The sequence below is a fragment of the Globicephala melas genome, chromosome 8 (assembly GCF_963455315.2).
Source record: "Globicephala melas chromosome 8, mGloMel1.2, whole genome shotgun sequence".
NCBI classification, from domain to species: domain Eukaryota; kingdom Metazoa; phylum Chordata; class Mammalia; order Artiodactyla; family Delphinidae; genus Globicephala; species Globicephala melas.
The window spans coordinates 22249007-22268535 of NC_083321.1; the positions used below are offsets into that span (position 1 = coordinate 22249007).

Below are 19529 nucleotides of genomic sequence, written 5' to 3' on the forward strand. Positions count from 1 at the left end.
GGTGGCATGGTGCCGAGCCTCTACGGGCATCTATCACCTTAGTTCATTTCCACCCTAAACCAGCCTACAGGAAGTAGGTTTTGTTATTCCCATTTTGCAGAGGAAGAAACTGAAGCCTGGAAATTAACTTGCCCAAGGTCAGAAGACTACTAAGTGGGACCAAAAGTCAAATCCTACCTGATTCCAGGGCCTGAACTCCCAACCCTCTGTTTTAACAACATTCCTGTCTGCCACACAGTCACCACCCATGCCTTCCCTTCTCAACCATCACCAACAGCTTCTTACCAGGTTCAGGCAGCCTGTATGCTCTGTCCCTTACAGGAAGGAAGCTTCGTTTCTTCATGGTACCTTCAAGCGAGCTGAAGTCATTGTGTTTACTTGTTCACTGTCTGACTGGCCCTGAGAGCACGTAAGTTCCTTAAAGACCTGTAAGACCTTGCTTGTCTCGTTCACTGCTGTATCCCGCTATGAGCACAAGCCTGGGCGTATAAAAGGTGCCCAGCAAATAATTTTGAATGATGGGATGAAATGTGGACTTCCAAGCCAGCAGAAAGAGCAGCCCTCCCGTTTCTGGGGGACCAGAAAAATGCCCTTCCTTCTGCCTGAACTGGGGTCCGCCTAAGCATTATTGGACCTGGGTCACGCCGGCACAGAGTCCTGGGTCTGCATGCTGGTCAGTGGATCCTACAAACACAGCAGAGGAAGGTGACTCTGCAGAGCACAGCACGCTCGTTGGGATTAAGGACAAAACTTCGCAACTTTGAGGAGACAAAAGACAGCCGAGAGACAGACACTCCCACAAACAAGAAAATGTTAAGGGTCAAGTCTGGACTATGGAAAAGGCTCAACAGGAAGAATGAGGCAACTTTCTCAGCGCTCCACTGGAAACCGAGCGCAGACAGAAGAGTCTGGGAGCCTGAATTTGTGCAAGAGTAAATATCGGCACCAACAGGATGCAGGCGCATGTTTCTCTGTTTCCAAGTGTTGCCTAAATGTCCACAGGGCTCAGAGCACTGACAATGCAGATCCATCTAGAAGTGATTATTTCATCCCATCATCATCATCACCCAGGCCTCAAACCACAGTATAATCACCAGAAAAATCCCCTCCCGTGATACAAGTCAAGCAAAACTGTGGGGAATAACCACACATCTTATCACCTTCTCTATAAGCCTCACTTTGAAGAGGGCGGTTCTTGGAGTGCAGATTGTTTGGGTGTGGCCTATAAACGCCATCCAGAGCAATTCTGCAGTGCCTCCCAGAGGATAAACCAAAAGGCTAGACACCAGCAGTAGCCGAGACCGACCGTGATGTCTGCAATTACATCGCTGACATGGAACATACATAAATCCCTGGGGGGTGACACAGCGGTCAAAAGCTACTGTCTGGCAGCCAACAAGAGTTTTCAGTGTGGGGAAATGTGCTCTAGGTTAACATGTGCGATTTATTAAAAAATTAGCTTCACTCTCCCGTTGCAGAAACAGGATGGAGTGCTTTTTCGTAAGAAAAGGAGATGAAGGGAAAGGGCACTTCTTCCTATGTCATGGGGCCAAGTGTAAACAGCACTGGATAGAGAGTCAGAAGCCTGAAGGGGCTCTTGGGATATGATCATTTCAGGGAGGTCATGGGTTCGATTCAAGTTCATGCAACCACCACATGTTAGAAGGTCCGCTGTGTGCCAGGATCTAAGTAGAGGAAGCCATATGGGGCAAAGAAGAATAAAGTATCTGCCCCCAAGGGGCTCAGGGGCTCGCAGGAAATACTCAGAAGTAATGTTATAAATGCAAGTCGACACTGAGGGCTGTAACTGAAGATGGACAGTTGAGACAAGATTGACGCACAAAGGTTAAATCACCTTCTCCAGTTACAAAGTAAAGTTAATGAAAGGTCAACCGAAAATACATGCTCTCCATTTTCTTGTGTTTCTCTAAAGAATATGGGCGCTGGGCGCTGGACACTGTAAAGGAAATTTGGGGAAGGAAAAGCAAGCTTTCAAAGGTAAAGCTCAATGAGTATCCTTTTTTTTTTCATCTGTGACAGAAAAGGATGGGACAGAATATCGCATTTTAATAAATAGCTAGTGAGTATCCACTACCCAGGATGCAAAGAGGAGCCAGATGTTGTCCTACCAGTGATAAAGAAAAGAGAAAAGAGGAAGAGTAATTTGGTCACGATGAAAGAAAAACACAGGAAGGCCTAAAGCTGAGATGGCAAACTCAGTGCCTACAGGGGCCAAGGCAGAAAACACAACCACGCTTAGAAGGCCAGGTGGGGACCATACCAAACTAAAGAGAACATTCAGTCTTCTTTTTGTATTTTTAAAGAAAAACTGGAAACCTGTGTTTATATGTCAAATCTCCCAATTTTTAAATACTGGAAAAAATAATCTTTTTTTTTTTCAAAACACGACTCAAACCAAACAAGACATTTCTGATGCCAAAGTTTGGCTCCCGGGCTGCCAGTTTTCGACTGCAGGAAAACACGCACAGCTCCTAACTACCAGCGCTGGAGGAATAATGAGGGAAAAGTGTGGAGGTCACTTAGGCAGACCTGTGGGAAGATGAATCCAGTCCTGGGAAAAATAAATAAAGTAATTGAACAAATAAAATGAAACTCCAGGGGCCTGTGGTATAACACTCACCACTGACATCTGCACAGCACTTTATACAGTCAGCCTTACATATCTGCGGGTTCTGAGCCCTCGGGTACAGAGGGCCGAACGTAAAGAACTTGAGCCTGTACCGAACTTGGATTTCGGTACAGGGAAGCGGGGAGAGGTCCTGGAACCTGTGCCCTGAAGATACTGAGGGATGACTGTAGTTTCTAAAGCTCATTTTCATGTCATCTCAGTTGATCTTCCCAACAACCCTCCGAAGTAGGCATCATTATGACCTCTATTTTAGAAGTGAAGAGTTTCTGCTTGGGAGGCCAGAGGAGCAACTGGTCCCACAGCTATGGAAGGATAATAGCACCACGACTCAAGTCTGGGACTAGTACTTTTCCAGAATTTCAGAGAAGAACTCCAGACTATTGTATTTTCTAGACATCTTCCAGGGGATTCTGAGGTACAGCCAGGATTGATAACACTGTTCTAGGGAGAACCAATGTTCTCAACCAGGGGTGATTTTGCCCTCCTCTCCTCCTGCAGGAGACATTCAGCAACGTCTGGAGGTATTTTTTGGCTGCCATACTGGGGAGGTGTGAAGGGTACTACAGGCATCTAGCAGGTAGAGGTCAGGGATGCTGTTAAACTTCCTACAATGCACAGGACAGCTTCCCACAACAAAGAATTGTTCAGCCCCAAGTGTCAATAGGGCCAAGGTTGAGAGACCCTGGTCCAGACTCTAGTGCCTGGCTACATAACCAGCAACCTGAGAATCAGCGGAGTCAGCATCACCTGGGAGCTTGTTAGTCATTCAGGCCCCAACCCAGACCCACTGAATCAGGTTCTGTGGCTTAACAAGGTCCCCAACCGGGTAGGCACTTGGAGAAGCACTGCTCTAAACCACACTTCCTTGGCCATCACAGAATTTTAGAATAGGAAGGAACCTTCACGGGAGACCAATCTCGTTATTTTGTAGAGAGGAACACTGAGCAACTGGCCCAGGGTCAGATAGCTTGCCCACAGCAGAGTCAGGATCAGATTCCAGATCTCAAATCCCCGACCTGTGTTGTCTCCAAGATGCCAGTTAGGACCAATGCGTGCCCTCTCTGAACAACTCTCCCCTCTGCAAAGTTGATTCCAACCTTTGGGGGTGTCTTGGGGGCTTTTCTGAAGCCTGAAAGGAATCGATTATCCTGTTGGTCCAGTTTTTTTTTTTTTAATTATCTTAGAACGCTGCAAAGGATTACCATGTTCACCCACTACTTTTGCATCCAGATATTTTATGAAAGTGGCCATACAGCTGCACAGTGATGGACTCCAGCGGCCAGCAAGCTGTAGTGCAGTTCTCCAAAATGACAGTAGCAGCTGACGTGCTCTCCCCCAAAGACATCCGGGGGATGATGCTGAACCCGTTCCAGAGGAGTATTTAGAGTTCAACAGCAAGCGTAAAAGGGTTTACACGGAGGATTTACGCAGCTGAGGTCACGAGCAGGTTGTAACAGGGTTTGAGGCAGCTTAGCTCAGAATAATACAGACACACATCAGAGGCCTTGCTGGATTTTTGCCCCCAGTCCTTGGGAAGAAGAGGAAAACAAATTCCTTCACGTATTCTCCCAGGCTCAGCTTAAATGGACACATACTCTAGTTCCTGAATGGCCAAGGGAGCCCCTAAGTGTCCCCTTAATCCTAGTATTTGCTAGAAACCTAACCTCTGTCACAGAGGCCTTCAACAAAACACAGAACTTGGCCTGTGTCCAAAAGAACCAGCAAAGTTGAAGGAAGTTCTGTAAGAAATGAGAGAAGCAAGAAACTGGAGGTGTTGCTGGTGTTTGGTGATCAGCTAAAGTGAAACCAGAACACTGATGAGTGCCTGAGAGAAATCTCACATTTACACCCTAAAATTGAGGTGAGGGAAAGAGTATGAAAGCTTAGAGGTAAATACACGCTTTTTGTAACATATGATTATATGCAAAATAAATTGTACCAATAATTATGAGAGGCTGTTTGGGCAGTGGCAGGGGTAGATGTCGACCTGGATTTTCCATAGGCCATGGTCAAGAGGGAGAGAGATCTCTCCAGAACCCTTCTGGGCACAGTTCACCATAAGCACAGCAGGGCTGGGAAGAGGGAGAGGCGAGTGAGGCATCTCTCTCAGGGCCACGCTCTTGATGCCGCACTTGCCTTACCTTAGTCCCAGCCCCAAAGCACACACACCACCCACTTTGATAAAGAACGTTCATATTTTTGACTCAAAGCTTCCACACAGAGTAAAGGTGGCTGGCTTTCATTCTAAGCCTAACTTTTTACTACAGAGAAAAATACACGAGCCATACTCCACCCTGAAAGCCTAACATAGGTGTCTCTACATTTCTGACAAAGAACTCGGTTAACTGACTCGCTCTCCAGCCAGCCAGGGCCGGCTGAACCTGGCTATGAGCTTCTGCTTTTTAACCAAGCCAGTATATAATAATATCATTTATTATCCTGTTACAGAAATGTAATCTTTTTTAAAGGGAGGAGGCAGAGAATGTCCTCCACACATTTGAAGAATATATAAAAAGCCCCCAAACTTCCAGAATATGTTAAGGCTGCAACTATCAGAAGGCCAAAAAAAAAAGAGAAAGAAAGAAAAAAAGTCAGCTTAAATTTAATAGACCGTTTAAATTCCTAGTTGATGGTAATTAGAGAGCAAGTAGTATTTCTTTAAACGGCTGCTAGACAGAGCTTAATCCAATTTAGATAATCACTAACCTTCGCTCTATTTTTTCTTCCTCTTTCTCTCTCTCGCCTCTAAATGAAATCCAAGGATTGATCTACAAAGGCCATAAACTGGCAAAATGTAAGAAAAGAATAAAGAGAGAGATTGGGCGACTGTTACCTCAAAGAGCCGAGTCCAATTAAAATGGAAACAGGTCTCACGGACTCCCTAATTTATATCGACTATAACCTGGGGTTTCTAACAAGCCCTCTTCACAACAGAAGCCATGCCAAGGGAGGTGGCAGTACTTCCTCCCCCATTTTCCCCTCTCAGCACCTTGTCGGGCCGAGCAATGTGACAGCCATCCCCAGCCAGACCAATGCCAGTAATTCTTAAATTCACAATACCTTCTGGGCCTCTCTCCTTCTTCCATGGGATAACTACTGTCAGAATTATCCAGACTGTCCCTTTAGTTCCTCCATTGTTCACCCAACTCCTGTGCCCTCATTTGAGTGCTACCACACTGCTCTGATCCAGAAACTTCCAGAAACTTCCATGTGAACAAGTAGGACCTTCTTGAGTACTTGGGACCCTGGGTTCTTCATGGAAGGCCTTCAAGGGTAGATATCAAAATGAACTAGAAAGAACAAGGGGCTTTAGTTAATAGCTGTGTGACATCAGGAAAGTAATTAACCTCTCTGAGCCTTCATTTTCACATCTTAAAATAGAGAAAAGAATAGCTACCTGCACAGTTGTTGGGAGGTTCACATAACATTACCATGGCTGGACCTGGCTCACAGTTATTGCCCAGTAAATAAGTTGGCTCGTTTAACTGTACAAATTTCAAGGTAAACCTTGCCTTGGATCTTCAGCCCCTGACAAAAGCGTAAATAACTCAAGTTCACCTCTGATGCCCCATTATTGCTTTGTATCATCTATGCTCCCAACCTCCTTCTTAGCTCCAAAGGGGAATCTTCCCTTGTAAAACAGTACCTTCTGCTTAACAGGGTACCACTGTCTCTGTTCCAAAATTACTAACCTCATACCCCACACAAAGCCCACAAAATACTTTATTCCCAACTATCAACAACTGAAATATTAATTCCCACTGACTTGTTCACAAATGATACTTTCTATAAGCATTGCTTTTAGCAAGCATTTACATTTTGCACATACAGAGGCAACTCTAGGGAATAAACTTTCAATGATGAACGCTAAACACAGTAGGGATCTTTCATAGGACCTCACACTCTATTTCTCAAATCAATTCTGTATTGGTCTAGCGCTGCAAAAAAAGATGAACATGAAAAAGGCTACAATTCAAGAAAGATTTCAGTATATTTTACCTTGTACAAGGGCAATACAAAAGGAATGACCACAGCGGATTACACACATGCACACCTACAAATCCCCTAAGATAGAGAAATCATTAAGAAATCCACAAAGCCCTTACTAATTTCAATTTTCTGCAGATGAATGGTCTAAATGTTGCACATACATTGTCGATGAACGAATTGAAGATTCTGACATTAGCTCTGGATTTCCAGCATGAAATTTTCAGATAGCAGAGTGATAGTTTTCTAAAGACAAGACTGGGATTATTTTTTTCAGTTATTGAGACACTCTGTGATATTATGTGATATTTAAAGAAAAAAGCCACCAAGTTAATCAACTATAAGATGATCTAATTAACAACTGAGGCCCTGAAAGGAAAGACATCTCCAGAACAGGCTGGCACTACAAGGCTGCAGTAACAGATCCGGAACCCATTCTCAGCTCCACCCCTGTGTGTGTTGCTTTGGACAAATTACTTAAGTTCTCTAAGCCTCAGTGGGCTTATCTATGTAATGCAGATATGATAGTACCTATTTCATCATTGTTTTGGTGCAGATTATATAATATTATCAGAGTCTGTTAGTGCAAAGTTTAAGACATATTAAGGCCACAATAGGCGCTTGCCCCCTTTTTTAAAATAAAGGGAACATTTTTGTAATGTTCAAACACAGACCATTACTGAAATTTCACCCATTGAAATAAATACACACCCATGACCCTCTGGATCTGAAAGAAACGAGGTCTCCTCGAGAAGTAATTTTGTCTATAAACTAAGCCCTTGAGAAAGAACCCAGTCAAACAAGCCTATTTCTAACGCCTTTCTTTTTTACACTACTAATGGTTCTGGCTGTCAGAAGCTTCAGTAAAACACTGAAAGGACAATGGTTGGAGCTGAAAAAACCAAAGACAACTTTGAGGACTGATCAAGCATTGTTTCCCTTATCTGCTACATTCTACAAAAACACTCTGAACAGCACCCTTGGTCAGATTCTTGGGCTGAATGCAACCAGAGAAGATGGGCCAGCCAGGTTCCACAGAGAGGAGGGCTGCACTTTCCTCAGTCTACTAGGAACCTCATCAGGGGCTAAATTTAAAATGTGGCTAAATTAGTTTCTGCAAGTTCCACCTCTCCTCCTGACCCGCTTGCTGCTTCATGTCGTCAGTAACAGCGCCTTCCAGCCAGAGAGCAATTTACCAGGGCGCAGCACCGTGAAATATTGCACCATGTAGGCCAGTGAAATGTCATGACTGCACCCACGATGGTCACTAAAGGGCAGTCTCTGAGGCTTGATCAGCGAGCACCCTTTGATGGGGGAGGGGCAGGGGATGGAGACAATCTGGAGTTGGCGTCCTTGACTGCTTTGGTCCTTTGCAATGGGTCATTTGGATTTGCATGTACCGTCTGGGCAACAGGTCCAGAACTCTGCCCCAGCAAGGATGCCAGCAGACTCCGGCCCAGAACTATTTCCAAGCGAGTCTCTGGAGCAGACCTGCCGCTGAGCCGCCTCGCGTGAGCCTTCCGTCCTGTGGGGCGCATCGCAGTAATTGAAACCTTGCACTCCGCAGACTGTAGTGCGTCTATAAATACTCACCGCCTTACTGCTGACAAACAAAACGCGGGCTCCCGGCACCGCGGGGGAAGAGGCGGTGGCATGTGACCAAAGGCAGGTGGGTAGAACAAGGGGAAAACCCTGTTGCCAACCACAGGGGCACCCCACAGCCGATTCCTGAAGCACGGTTTGCAAGTAACACAACCTGGTCTGCCCTCGGACGGCCGCCCCTCAGAAAAGGGGCGGAAGGCTGGGGACAAGAGGGTGCGGGCTGCAGGGGCGGAGGCTCCAGGGCGCCCCCTGTGCGCGCAAGGAGCTCTGCGCGCGCGCGCACAGTAGGCGCACAGGGGAAAGCCTCCCCAAAGGGAGGTCTGGCGGGAAAGGTGAAGCAGAAAGGGAATGCCGCCGGCGAGGAGAGCCGCCCACCCCGCCGGGTCTCCGCAAGCTGCGCCCGGGCCCGCCCCAGTAGGCAGAGCGCGCACGTCCAGCGGTGCTCGGGACAAAGCGGCTCACTTCTCTGGCCTCCCCTCCCACGCCTCTCTCCGGAAAAGGGGGAAATGGCAGGAAAAGATGGGGTGTTTCGGGGCGCTGAATCGCCCGCGCCCGAGTAGGGGCAGCTCTTTAGATCTGCCCCTCAGGCCAAAGAGGAGAACGAGAAAGGCCGACAAGCAAACTTTCTTTTTCGATCTCCTGGCACAGCCTGGGTCCCAGGATCGGCGGCGTCCCGCGTTCCACCCCACAGCGATCCCTCGCCCACCCTAAGGTGTGGACGCTGGGCGCGTTTCCCGACCCCCCCGCGCCCCCCACGGTGGTCGCGAGCCCCTTCCTCTGTACCCGCCTGCAGCGTCCAATCGGAGGATCCTTAACCACGCGGGGGCCCCCACCCGGTTGCCCCCAAATGTAACGCTTTCCCCAAGGCCCCTCCCCGTGCCCCGCCGGATTGTGCCCGGTGTGCCCGGCGATTTTGTTCTCGATCCCGTGCCACTGCTGAGCCTGACTCCAGCCCCTCCCGAGTCACCTCGAGTCACGCACACCCTCAGCTCGCCTCCGCCCCAGACTCCGCGCGCCCAGGGAAAAGTTTCCGGTCTTCCCGAGAAAGTTTTCTCACCCGAGAGCAGTGAGCGACCTGGATGGCTCTCGCCGCCGCGCTCTGCTCAGCCTCCTTCTCTCCCTCCTCTCCCGGCTCTGCCCTCCGCGGGGTCCGGTCCAGACTCGAGTCCTCTCCCGCGCGAGTCCACAAACGCGGCGGCAGCGGAGCTCCCGGAGCCGAGCTGGTGACACGTTTCCCTCCTCTCTCATCTTACGACCTCCTCCTCCCCCCTCCTTCCTCCTCCTCCCACTTTTCCTGTCCTGTGCTCATCGCTTCAGTTTCTCTCCAACAGCCCCCATCCCAGCCCCACCTCACCCCCTCCCACTTCTCCTCCCCAGCAGCAACCCTCACCTTGCTAGGGAGGGGGGCAGGGGAAAGGGGGCGCCTGCGCTTAGATCCAGTTCAACAATTTCAGGAAATCCAGCGCTTTAACTTGAAAAGCTGGGGAGGATGCAACAGGTCATGGGAGCTTGGCTCTGCGTTCCCGTCGCACAAGACGAGACCCCCCACCTACCTCCACTCCTACGAAGAGAAACTCTACCGAGAAGCCAAGGGAGTGATCCAGGGCGCACTAGAGGACTAAAGCCTGGGGCTTTTGTCGTTGCTTTAAGGAGCAGTCCTGAGGCTGATTCCAGGAGAAGTTGTTTTAAGTGCATCAATGAAAATATAATTCCAGTGAAGTCTCTCACTTAGATTTGCAAAACTCTCTTAAAATTCCCCAATTCTCTTTCCAACGGAAGGTTTAGTGAACTGGAGGGTCCTTCAGAGTTTGAAACAGCAGAAAACCAACCAATCCCCAAATTAAAAACAATGAAAAATTATTCTCAAAACTTTTTTTATTTTTGCAGGTGTTAAGAATTTGATGCAGCTGTTTTCAGGACTTACTGGCTTGCATAATTTCACCCTATGGCTGAGCAGGAAATACTTTACAAATGCTGCCCGTTCACACATCACACTTAGGCTTGGAAACCACAGTGACATTTGCTGAAAAAAGATGTCTTTTTATGTCAAAACTGAGAAAAAAAAATTCGTGTTTATTTTGATCACTGTGACCTTACAAAACCGATGTAAGGGTGGCTGGTCAGAGTATGCCCAAGGAGGGTTTCGTGAAGCTCTGGGTGCCCCCCTCCCTTGTCCAGTGATATCAGATAAAGCTAAAGTATTCTCAACAAACCCCAGGATGATAAAGAGACTTTAAACCTCATGCCAAGAATCAGAGACAATGAAAGGCACTGGACAAAGCACGTGCCTGGGAAAGAAACGCTTGAGAGGGCAGTGGTCAACGAGGAGACTTGGGAGATGCGCTGAAAAGCAGCTGTATTGAGCATTTGAGAGCCAAAGCCTAGAGCCAAAGCCTGGAGCCAGAAGGTCGGGGTTAGTCGACCACCATCTCTTACTAGTTGCATGATATTAGCCAACTTATTTAACCGCTACCCCTTAGTGTGCTCCTATGAAAATGGGGATAAAAGTAGTAGCTAGCTCAGGGTTGTTATGAGGATTTAATGAATTTCATACAGAGAAAGTGCTTAGTATCTCTGCTGGGATTCAACAGATACTAAGCTATTATTATTACTATTATTATCCTGCAGGTCTGGGAAGTGGAAAGGGAGTCGTTCAATGAGGCCTACCCTATTCAGTCTATTTAAAATTGTAGCTCACTCTTCCCTCCCAATCCCCTTCATTCAACTCTACTCTTTCTTTTTTCCATTGTATCTATCACCTTGTAACATTTTATGTGATTTACTTTTTAAAGAAATTTATTGTCTCTCCCACCACCTCTTGTTTCTGCGCTAGAACATCAGCTCTACAAGAACGTGGATTTGCTCTGATACTACTCGAGATCCTAGGAGAGTTCCTGGCATATAGTATCTCCCCAGTAAATATCGTATGAAAGAAGACGTGAATAGATTTCCTTTAGCAAATTTATGCTATGCTGACTGCATGTGGTGCGTTGGGTTCTGTGCAATAAGAAAAAACTTAATCACCAGGCTATCCGAGGATAAAAGTGGCTCCCTTTACACGCCCTGTAAAGAGAAGTATTCACAATATAGGCGATGCCAGCTCGGTGGGGACGCCATAAAAGAATATTCAAAGATTGGAAGGGAGGTTTAAAGAGGTTAAACTCTCTTCTAACCCTAAGGGTTTTGCTAATTTTGTGAACAGAATTTTCTTAAAATAAGAAGGAGCCAACATTTTGGTGCAAATCAGAGCTTTGCTCTAAGGACCATTAATACCAATATATTATACTTGTCACCACCCGCATTTTTACCGAAATTCTAACTAAATATCAGTGGAACATTGCTTTTTCTTATTAAGAAATAGAATTTTGTTAGAAGAAACCAATACAGATCATGCTACTTAAATATTCATTTATGGAGGAGGAAATTCTAGTTCTTTGTTAGATATATCAGTCACACAGCTTACCATGGCTACAGCCTCTGAAATGGAAGTTGGCCCAATCAAGGCTCCTGCTGAAAGGGTAGGCCTTAGGCAGCGCCAGTGGTCACTGACCCCAGTGCAGCCAAACTCTGTGATAAACTCTTCTGAGAAACTCTGGCCTGAAAAGGTACATTGGGCCAATCAGATTCCATTTCAGGAATTTGAAAACACACACACACACACACACACACACACACACGTACCTAGTATCCAGAACAAAAGCTGAAAGGTCATGACTTTATCTGAACTCTAGTTTCTAAAAACTGTCTGTAGACTAACTAGATATATATTAGATGTATACTGTTTGAACCCCATGGTGTCAACATTTTCTAAATTACTTGCCAACACGTAAAAAGCAGCAAACTTCATGCAAAAATGTGGATTTTCAGCTTGCCTGGAAAAATCTGGATGACCTGGCATTGTCCATGGTGCAGGCCCGCACAGCCACAATTAGCTGGTGCCACAGTGCTTCTTTCCTGTTAAACAGGGCATGCACTTTCCAGTTTGCCACAAGCCCAGCCACTCCCTACTCTCTACTTCTCTTGTTCCCAGCCTGCTTCACCCACTTCCCTGCCACCCAGATGCAGCTAGAAAAGGGATGCTGGCATATAGTTGGAGGGGCAGGGGTGGGGGAGGGGGGCAGAGGTCTGAGTCAGCAGACATTATGTAAGAGGATGGCATTGGTTCAAACCATTTTTCTCCCAGCAAGAGAACGCCTTTATAAACAAACTTTGCATGGAATTGCAGAATTTGAATACTACTGAGGTGAAGGAAGCTATGGGGTAGGTAGGGAGGCAAGTGGGCGCGGGGAGCAGCAGAGGCCCCCACTAGGGCTGCCTTGGGATCAAAGCCACCATCCAATTCTTGCTCTTCCAGAGGTCTGTTGTTCCTGCTTTTCCTTTGTTCCCATGACAATGCCTACCCCTCCCAATCCATTACTCATTTCTACCCCCCCAAGCCTAATCAGACCAAGTTTAGCAAGGGTTAGATGACTTGTCTAAAATTATACACAAACAAGGAAGGACAAAGCAGGGACCCTTAATGCCAATTCAGGACTCTTGTTGTATACTATACTCCCTCTTGGTCTCATTAACTGCTTTCCTCTCTAAATAATAATTAAAATTACTTCAATTTGCAGAAGCATAGCATGTAGTAGCTTAAGGGTCTGGTATATAATAGGTATGAAATAAATATCTGCTGAATTTAGGTGTTTAAGCTCTGATCTCCAGTTCAGACCTCCTTCCATGACACCTCAAGGTCTCATATCGTATCATAAAAGTATTCCAATGAAGAAAAAAATCATCAAATCATTCCATAAGTTTTCTCCTCTTTATAGATAGAAAGCTGGAGGCCCAGAAAATCCAAGATCCTTTGCTAATGGCTGGTACAGAGCTTGCGAGGAGCACAGGTAGGTGCCCAGGCATATGCAGTTTCGAACACATAGTTTTTCAGGTCCTTGGAGCTCTGGTCATAAAATAAGTTAATGTAGTTACTCATGATAAATGCCAATCTAGATACAGAACTTGCATAAGCCCTCAATATATGTCCACAGCACTGCACCATCCATAAAAACAGGACCATTTGAAAAATAAGCTCAGCATCTGATCTAACACCGGGGTATAAAATCAGTGACCTTTGGCCTAGCAGGAGGACTTAACACACCAATGAAAACCCTTGCTCTCCTTCTGCCCTCTCTTTAACTTCCACAGTAAGAAAAACTGAGAACCTTGAAGTTTGTTTTCGGGAAGAATTTTGGATGATACAAAAAACAATTGTTTTCGTTCGCTTCATTCTTTGTTTGATAGCAATGGGCTGTTTCTGGTGTGTTGGGTTTTTTTCTATCAATTTTATCTTTTAGTGTTGGGAAGTGCCTCTCCATTCTAAAGGGGTTGGTATTTAATTCAGTCTGAATGTGTTTTGAGAATAACTTGAATGAGCAAATCTTAAAAGTGAGAAGAACTTTAGCAATCCTACGTGAATTTTCCCCAGATAATCCAGACTTCAATTATTCCTTCCCACAATTCCAAGTCAGTCAGTTGGTTGACAAATATTGAACCATCACTTATTGGTGTCAGGTACTGGGCATGCCACAGTGAGCAAAAAAGACAAAGTCCCTGCCATCAAGAGGCAGAAAACAAACAATAAACGTGGAAACGAACACATAAAGGTAGTTTCACATAATTTCAGGTACTGATCTGTGCTATGATGAGGATAAAATGGGGTATTAGAGTGATTGGAGGGAAGAAGAGAAATGCTTTATCTTTGGTTATCATGGATGGTCTCTCAGAGAAGGTAGCTTTGGAGTTGAGATTTAAATGATGACAAAAGGCAGCCATAGGAACAGAAGAATGTTCCAAACAGAAGAAAAGGTCAGTGTAGAGGCCTTGAGTCAAGAAGAAGCCTATCAAGTTAGAGGGATAAAAAGAAGGGCAGTATGGTTGAAGCCTAGCAAACAGGTCCAAGAAATAGATCAGGGTCAGATCATATGGGACCTGGTAAGTCATGGTAAGAGTTGGGTCACAGTGGGAGGTTATTGGAGGGTTTTAGATAGGAAGTAATGTGATCTGATTTCTGTATTAGAAAGATCCCTCTGGCTGATATGTGGTTCATAAACTAGGAAAAGTGAGGGCTGGCAGTCCCTTAAAGGAGGTGGCCACAGTAGACCAAAGAAGAGATGATGATGCTTGAATTAGTTTGAAGCAATAATGCTTGTAAACCATTATAGAATTAAAGATGATGAGACTTTCTGATAGATTGGATGTGTGAAGTAAAGACAACCGTCATGGGTGGTACTTGCATTTTTTTGTTTGAGCAATGGGGTGGATAGTGGTACCATTTACTGAGATGGCAAGGACAGGATGGAGAGTGAAGTTAGAAGGAGAATTAGTAGTTCTGCTTTAGCCATGTTATGTTTGAAATGCCTGAAGTGAGAGCCAAGCAGAGATGTTAAAGAGACATTGGAATACATGAGATGGCATTGAGGGCTGGAGAGAGAAATAGGAGACTTTTCAGTGTATATAGATGGTACTGAAAACCAAGGAACTAGGTATGATGCCTTGGACAGTATGAATGGAGAAGAGAAGCCGGGAAGAATAGAGGAGTCTAGTGAAAGAGGAGGAACCAGCAGAATAGAAAGAAATGAGTTGCTAATGAGACAGGGAAATCCAAGGGAGTGTGATATAGAAGCTTCGAGAAGATATCCCAAGAAGGAAGGATTGATCAAGTATGTCCAGTGCTGTCAAAATGTCAAGTAAAATGAAAACAGAGAATAACATTTCTTTGGCAAAATGTAGGTCATTGGTGACCTTGATAAGGGTCCTTTCAGGGGAGTGGTATGGAAGGAAATTCCATCAGAGTGGGCTGGGAAGAGAAAGAGAATTGAAGAAATGGAGAAAGGGAATACTAACAACTTTTTCAAAGAGTTTTGCTATGAAGGGGAGCAGAGAAATGGGGCTGTACCTGGAGGGTGCACGGTCAAAAGATAGTCTGCTGGTTTGATTGATGGTTTATTTTTAAATGGGTGATAAATAGCAAGGCATGTTTTAAAGGCTGATGAGAATTGTCCAGTAGAGAGGGAAATTGATTTATATCCCTACACACATTTTGGTGGGAGGGGCTAGGGAAATAAATGCTCTTGTTGAACACATTCTCCAAACGTGGCACCATTTAAACATATTTTAAATGCAATAAATTGACATGTTGAGACTATGACGAAAAGATGTTAGAGGAAACCATGTGGAAGTAAGATACTGACATGCACAGGGAAAGTTCTCACATCAGAGCTTCTGCATTTCACAGCTGCAAAAAAACATCAGTCCCTTAGACCACAGTGCGAATGGTATCTTTTAGAAGTTGTGCAATATGGCAGACTTAACCTTAAGACTGTTTGGGCTAGATCCTCTACCAACCAACCACTGGTGCAGACCCATGCCCAAATTTTCTTTGCAGATTTAAGAATCTGACTACATACATCAACCCACTCACCACTGGCACCTCCAAAGATGCTGTCATTGTATTGCCCGATGCACCTCTCAGAAGGTCTTTTGCGTCCAGAGGCAATGGAATACGTTCATGGTAAACCATATACCCCAGTTTTCATGTCACAGTGTAAAATCTGCACACACCCAATCCATCTCTGCACCTTCAGGCAGAACTGAGTTAGAAAAATTCCAAATAATCAAAGTTGTTCCAAAAATATTTTTTTTCTTTTCCTCCATCATTGTAGCAGGCATTTGAGAATGACTGCCCAGACCATACTCCCTTCTCTAAGAACCATCACACTCAGATTCCGCAGAATAGGGCAGCAGATCATCCTGTGACTTGTGACAGGTGACTGGTCCTGGGAGTAGGCAGATGAGCAGTGCCTATCAGGCTGCCCTCTAAGAATTCAGACTGAGGTGCCCAGATACCATATAAGTCAGCTTCATGCCTCGCACAGCAGGAGCTGGGTGCACGTGCTCCTGGCTTCCTGGAAATGCTCACACCACTCTATGCCTTCAACGTGAGAAGCCAGGGCTCAAGATCACCATTAATCCTCCAGACTGCCATCACCACATTTGGTCTTTCCATTCCCATTTCTGACCTGTCTCCCAGCCCTTCCCCATTCCCCAAAGCCTTCTGTTGTGTGCTCTGGAACCCGGAGTCCATCATCAGCAAAATCCCCTTTATGTTCAACTTCTCTGAACATTTCATTAGCCTTTATGCCATAACCTTGTAGTTCTCAAGCATTTGGGTCTCAGGACCCCCCAAAAAACTTTTGTTTGTGTGTGTTATATCTATCAATACTTACTGGATTTGAAACACAACATTTAAATTAACTTATTAATTTCAAATAACTATAGTAAAACCATCAGGTATTTTATGAAAAATAACTTCACATATATGTATCTTTTTAAGTCACAGGAAGAATGACATTGTTTTACATTTCTGCAAATCTCTTTAACTTCCAGCTTAATGGAAGACAGCTGGATTCTTCTAGCCACTCCTGCATTCAATCTGTTGTGTTATCACACATCACGTAGCCTCTGGAAAATTCCACTGTAGACTTGTGAGAGAATGAGAGCAAAAAGGCAAATAATATCTTAGTGTCGCTATGAAAATAGTTTTTGACTTATGGATCTCTGACAGGGTCTTGGAGACTCCCTGGGGCTCCTGAACTACACTTTGAGAATCACTATTCTAAATGAACACTGGTTCTCCCCTGAGGGCCTTGCCTCCTCCAAAGTCCTCTCAAATGATGGTGTTTTTTCTCCCGCACGCCTTGTATCACTGAATTTTGAGGGAGAGTACTTGTCTTCCTTGTTCCTTACACCACTTCCAGACCATAGTTCCTCCTAAAAATCCCATCAAACCATCAGATTATTCTACCCACTTTCCTTCCTTGTTGTGGTCATTGCCATCTCGTGGGTTATCCTTCTCTTTCCTTGAAGCTTTCACTCCCAGTTCAAGGTCACTCTCTTAGGTATTGCTCTTGGTGCTTTCAATGTCCATTCAATGTCCATTGAAGAATCATCTTGGTGATTTCAATATCCATAGATAGAATCCTTCCAGTATCCTCAATGCTCAGTTCCTTGACCTCTGCTCCAATGACCTTGTCCTTCACTCTACCACAGCCACTCACTCTCCTGGTCAACCTTGACCTTGTCATTTCCTATTGCCTCCCACTCTCTCCCACTCTCTAACTTTCACTTCTCTCCCTCTAGTTCCCTCACTCCCATAATTCTTCAACTCCCTGGGATATACTACCTTTTCATGGCTCTCAACCCCTCAGGTCCTCACTTCCCTCCTCATTCAGATTAGATTCCATTATTATATTAACTTCTTCACATATGCCCTAGACTGCCTTGCCCCTTTCTCGTTGCATTGCTTGGCTAAGCCAAGGTTGTTCAATCCAATTCTCCTCTACTCAGTGCCTACATCAGTATAAACAGCTGGAGAAATACAGGCAACCGTGTGTTCACACCTACCACCCTCCTGGGCCCCTAACGCCACTCAGCACCTGCACCAAATGTCTCTAGTCTTTTCACGCTTCTACTGTCTCCCACATTCCAAAGTTTTCTTCCTCATCCTCACTCTTATCTGAGAACCTTCACTCCTCCTTTGCACGATAATATAAGAACATCTAATAACAATTTCAATAATGCTTTGGACTGAATGATTATGTCCCCCCAAATTCATATGTTGAAGCTCTAGTTCCCAATGTGATGGTATTTGGAGGTGGGGCCTTTGGGAGTTAATTAAGGTTAAATGAGGTCATGACGTTGGGGCCCTCATGAAAAAACTAATGCCTTTATAAAGAGAGAAAGAGACACAAAAGCGATATGTTTTTCTGTTTCTCTGTATTTCTCTGTCTCTCTCTCTCTCAAAAAAGAAAATCCATTGGGCTTCCCTGGTGGCGAAGTGGTTGAGAGTCTGCCTGCCAATGCAGGGGACACTGGTTCAAGCCCTGGTCTGGGAAGATCCCACATGCCGCGGAGCAACTGGGCCCGTGAGCCACAACTACGGAGCCCGCGCATCTGTAGGCTGTGCTCCGCAACAAGAGAGGCCGCGACAGTGAGAGGCCCGCGCACCGCGATGAAGAGTGGCCCCCGCTCACCGCAACTAGAGAAAGCCCTCGCACAGAAACAAAGACCCAAAACAGCCAAAAGTAAAATTAATTAATTAATTAATTAAAAAAAAAAGAAAATCCATGTGAACATACAGTGAGAAAGCAGCACCTGCAAGCTGTGATGAGAGCCCTCACTAAGAATCAAACCTGCTGGTACCTTGATCTTGAACGTCCCAGTCTCTACAACTGTGAGAAGATGGATGTCTGCTGTTTAAGCCCCCCAGTCTATGGTATTTATTACAGCAGCCTGAGCTGACCGACACACATACCACCACTGCTGTACCTATGCACCTGCTAGAATCTGTAGCCATATTCCGCCTCCCTCCTATTGCTGGAGATGGACTGCCAGTGCCAAATCTGAAGCTAAACCCTCCATTGTGCAACTGATCCCATCCCCGCACATCTCCTAGCGGGGTGTTACTCCACTCCCACCCTTCCAGCTTGAAAGATTTTTCCATATTCATTGTCCCTAATATTTATTCTCTTTTTCTTTCTTTGACCCTCTCCAATCAGGCTTTCGTCTTCTCCATTCTGCTGAAACTACTTGTCAACATTGTCCATGATCTCCATGTCGCATAGGAACTCAAATACTTGTTGAAGGAATGAATGAATGAATTCTCAGAGAGTGAGGATCTCCCAACAGAAAAGTCACACATGAGTGTGCGTGCACACACACACACACACACACACACACACACGCACAGGTGGAGGGGGAGGGGCAGAGACAGGGAGAAGGACAGAGAGAGAGAGAACTCTTCCTGGCCCCGGCTCCCACAAAGCCTGGCTTGGCTTTATGTCTTCGAGAGGCCTCTTTTATCTAAGAGTGGCGTAGGAGTAAGGCTGTCCTTTGCAACACAGGTATCTTGACCAGAACAGTCATCTCTTCTAGTATTGATATAATCCAAATCTTACCATCAAGAAATGCTTCCTTGTGGGGAAGAAGCCTAAACCTTGATTTAGACCTAGTAGCATTATTTCAGGGCAGTTCCTTAATCCATGAGAGTCTCAGTTGCGGACACAATCTGGTTTTCAGGGATTTTATAAAGTCGAAATGAAGTTTATGAGAGTTATGTGAAATATTTGACATAGTGCTTGGCACACTGTGGTACATTTTTTTAGTAGCAATAGAAAAGCAATGAGGCATCATATTCAAAACAGGAGATCTTGTGTGTTTACTGTCTATAGCGTTTGTTTCCCTAGATAAA

General features: G+C 45.4%; 1 protein-coding gene across 4 annotated transcripts in view; it reads right to left on the minus strand.

Moving 5' to 3' along the window:
- The window catches only part of PRR5L (proline rich 5 like), a 144536-nt gene that overhangs the window by 63402 nt on the left and 61605 nt on the right, over nucleotides 1-19529 (minus strand). The window contains exon 2 of one of the 4 annotated variants that reach the window (XM_060303352.2): nucleotides 5711-5940. The exons of 2 other annotated variants lie outside the window; for them this stretch is intronic. The gene's annotated coding sequence lies outside the window, so the exon portion shown is untranslated. Of the gene's footprint in view, nucleotides 1-5710; nucleotides 5941-9296; nucleotides 9502-19529 lie in introns of those variants that run through there. One more of the 4 variants, XM_030864681.3, reaches the window with a different exon arrangement.